The 3,958-nt window shown below is 44.4% G+C and overlaps 1 non-coding gene across 1 annotated transcript; it reads right to left on the bottom strand.

The window, feature by feature from the left end:
- Window positions 1-2,520: 2,520 nt before the first annotated feature.
- Window positions 2,521-2,593, bottom strand: TRNAV-AAC (transfer RNA valine (anticodon AAC)). The gene has a single exon. It is a non-coding gene; the product is annotated as a tRNA-Val (tRNA).
- Window positions 2,594-3,958: the final 1,365 nt, after the last annotated feature.

Genomic DNA, 3,958 nt, shown 5'->3' with positions numbered 1-3,958 from the left:
GGCATATAGCCTACTCCTGTCGAATAGCACCAAGGAGTCTGCTCATAGCTTAACGTCCCCATCCGACGGACGACTCACCATCAACAGCGTCATATGCCCTCACTCCATATGAGCACTGCGGACTTTTGGGACGCAATCTATTGATTAGAAATTGTAAACCACCACCTCCCCTACCCTTCTGGCCGACATTCTGATGGTGAAATTTTATTCGACCAACGGGACTCGAACCGGCTAACCTCAGTGTCAGACCGTTTAGACTTCAGCGCCTTAACGATCATGGCCAACAGGCGGGCTATTCTATTTACACATTTATTTTTTATTTACTTCATGATTACACTTTCAGAACTTCCATGCTTATATTCGTGCCTACGTGCTCTACAACAGAGATTTACCCAGCGCTCCCGACACTGAATGCAGCAGATTCATTTACACCTCGATGGAGTAAAGGAAACTCCTTCAATATCAATTCAGTTACTGAACACTTGTTTTTTACGTATTTTAATGCTGTATAAAATATATCTAATCACATTTATCACCGTGCAGATGTTCCACGTGCTTACGGACTCATGAACTGCTGCTAATAAAGAGGAAGTTACGCGTTGCGGAAGTAATCTTCACTTACTTTCAAAGAGAATGATGTATGCAAGGAGTAGACCTACGATATCTCAACAGGGGACCGAAGACGGAATTATAACTGCAGGTGGATATTCGTGTATTTTATGAAAATGGCGAGTAAAAAAAAGTCATAGAAGACAGAACGTAAAACAATACTAGTACTGAACACTGAAAATCCGGGGATTTCTGGGGACCAGTGATTAAAATCGGGGAATCAATTTCATTCGGGGACAAAAAGTACAATTCAGGATCTGTCCCCAGAAAACAGTAACCTTAGTCTGTAGGCCTTCAAAAGGGTTAATATGTCAGAGATCCGCATTAAGCAAGTATTAAATCGTTTTAGCATAAAATTCTGTAGACCGGCGTCTCCTTTTCTCCTACTTGTTTAACGTCGCATTAACACATCGAATGTTATCGGTGAAGGGAGGGTAGGAACGTAGTGGTCGTAGCCTTGAGTAGTGAAAATGGGAAACTACTGAGAACCATCTTCATGTCTGCCGACGGCGGGATTCGAATCCACTATATTCCGAATGCAGGCTGCCAGTTGCGCGACCCTAACCACATGGCCAACCCGCTCGGTCCGACTTCTCTTAAAGTCTGTAGAAAATCTGTCTAATTTTCGGAAAGTATCTAGAGTTAATGTGCCCTACGCGATTTTCATTAACTTTGTTCGGAAACTAACATCAATATAATTCACGATGCCAATATATTTGAGAGTAGATTAATATACTGTAGCTCAAAGGTACGGATTTACTGCCTACTGCAGTAGTTCATGTAAACTGCTTCGTAATACGTATTTTCATATATTAATATTTGCGTTCCTCTTAGTACGTTTCAATTCAACGCTCTTGCTTTGAAGGAGTACTGCTTCGCAAGTGTAATTTAATTGCCTCCAATTGAAACTCATCCACTTGAATAGTGTCTGGTGTGTGATTATCCTATTGTCTCCATAATTAACACCGTCATTACTCCCATTGATCCACTGCATTACTAACACCTACTCTCCCTATCTTACTAAGATCGCTGAGATATCTTAACTTTTTAATTCGAGATCTGCTTACGGCTAGTAGCGGATTTTCTTCAATTGCCTTATTAAATTATGTCAGTAGACAGTCATCGTATTTTTTTACTTTTTCCGTTTTGTGAGAAAATAATTCCCATCATTTAGTCAGACCCTGTTACACGTGTGCTAAGTAGGGTTGCAGATTTTGAAGAATTGCTATTTCTAACTGGTGCATCGTAGGTACTGATTGCTATATATAAATCCTGATCCTGACCTCAAGATTAATGAAATTTGCATTAAGTCAGTTTTCGTCATTTTTATAATTATTTAATCAGTTTACCGTCTGGGGAATGTTTTCCCTCGGACCCAGCGAGGGATACTAACTCTACTGCCTCAAGGCCGTGAGACATTTGGTTTGGGATACAACTGAGAAGGAGAACCAGTACCTCGTCCAGGCTGCCTCAACTGCTATGCTGAATAGGGGCCTTGTGGGGGACGGGAAGATTGGAAGAGATAGGCAAGGAAGGGGGAAGGAATACTATCCCTCATTTGCCTGGAGAAGTGAGAAACCACGGAAAATCACTTCGAGGATGGCAGAGATGGGAAACGAATCCCCTCTACTGAGTAGGCCCGGTTCTATTCCTCGTACTACTTCCCAAATTCCGTCGCACAGCCTGGAATCGAACCCGGACCTCAGGAGGTGGCAGCTAATCACACTAACCACTACACCACAGAGGCGGACTAATCCAATTACGCTTTGCAGTAGAACTCTATTGGCACAAACCGTTTCATTTAACGACGGAAACATAGGCCACCTTAATCACTTCCCAGAAAAATGATGATTAGCGTTTGACCTTAATTCACTCAACCAACCAATTGTAGTGATTAGAGGAAAATAAAAATGTTTCCGCCCGGGATCGAACCGGGGACCTTCCGCGTGTTAGGCGGATGTGATAACCACTACACCACGGAAACCGCTGCAGATTAGCACTCTCTCTTCAGTTAACATTGTCCGAGTACGACTTGCTCTACTTTCTCGTTAGCGTGCACGCTATTACAGTAAGTTGAATGACCATTGTCGAACTCATATGAATTAGACTACCCACGGATGGTGTAACTACAGCGGTTGCCCACTCGAGCTGGCTATGCAAAATAGAATACGATCGATCGGTCGAGGATGGATTGATTGATTGATTTTAAGTATTTTTCCTAATATGTATTATTACAAGTTTTCAGATACACGGTCGTATGAAGATAATGATTAGAGATTGGATGTTAGGCACACAAAAAAATCGCAAAATCGACGGATGCAGAGTGGGTCTCTGCCCACAAGTGATCACGGCTGGTCCGTTGTCCGACGGCTCTGCACTGCGACCGGTCAACAGAGCGGAGGAGGCGGGGTGGCCATGGTTCTACCATGGCTCTACGCCTCTGTATTCGGGAGACGGGGAGGGGCTCGTCCCCACCATCGGCTCTCCTGAGAATGGTTTTCCGTGGTTTTCCATTCTTCTGCACTAAGGCTAATGCCGAGACAATTCCTAGTATAGGCCAGGGCCGCCAACCCTGTCACCTTCACCGCACAACTCCTTCTCCGATAAAAATCTCCTGGCTTCAGAGACGGCGTCACCGTCTAGGAGGCCCGCCTCCCCCCTCAGAGGGGGAATGAAAACACTGAATAGTAGTAGTAGTAGTAGTAGCAAATAAGCAGACAAAGAAAATACAGTAGGCATCATTATGGGCTCCAAACATATCCAGGGCAATAACATTATTAAAATTGAATGTACTATAAATTTTAATGCCCGCCTCTATGGTGTAGTGGTTAGTGTCATTAACTGTCACCCCGAGAGGCCCGGGTTCGATTCCCGGCTCTGCCACCAAATTAGAAAAGTGGTACGAGGACTGGAACGGGGTCCACTCAGCCTCAGGAGGTTAACTGAGAAGAGGGGGTTCAATTCCCACCTCAGCTATCCTCGAAGTGGTTTTCTGTGGTTTCCCACTTCTTCTCCAGGCAACCGGCATGGTACCTCACGTAAGGACACGGCCGCTTCCTTCCCTCTTCCTTGTTTATCCCTCCCGATGTTCCCACCCCACCCCCGACAAGGCCTATGTTGAACCTAGGGCAAGGTACTGGTCCTCCTACCCAGTTGTATCCCCGTCCCCAAAGTCTCACTCTCCAGGACACTTCCCTTGAGGCGGTAGAGGTGGTGAGTAAACGGATTAAGAAAGAAAGAAAGAAAGAAAGAAAAAAAAGAAAGAAAGAAAATGAAAAATGGCCACTTGCTAGGACTGAAACCCACACGATTATCGAACCAGATCTTTACCTATTTTAAAGATAAGAAG

This window comes from Anabrus simplex, chromosome 1 (assembly GCF_040414725.1).
Source record: "Anabrus simplex isolate iqAnaSimp1 chromosome 1, ASM4041472v1, whole genome shotgun sequence".
NCBI classification, from domain to species: Eukaryota; Metazoa; Arthropoda; class Insecta; order Orthoptera; family Tettigoniidae; genus Anabrus; species Anabrus simplex.
Note: the sequence above shows the minus strand (reverse complement) of the source record. Positions and strands in the feature narration are given on the sequence as shown.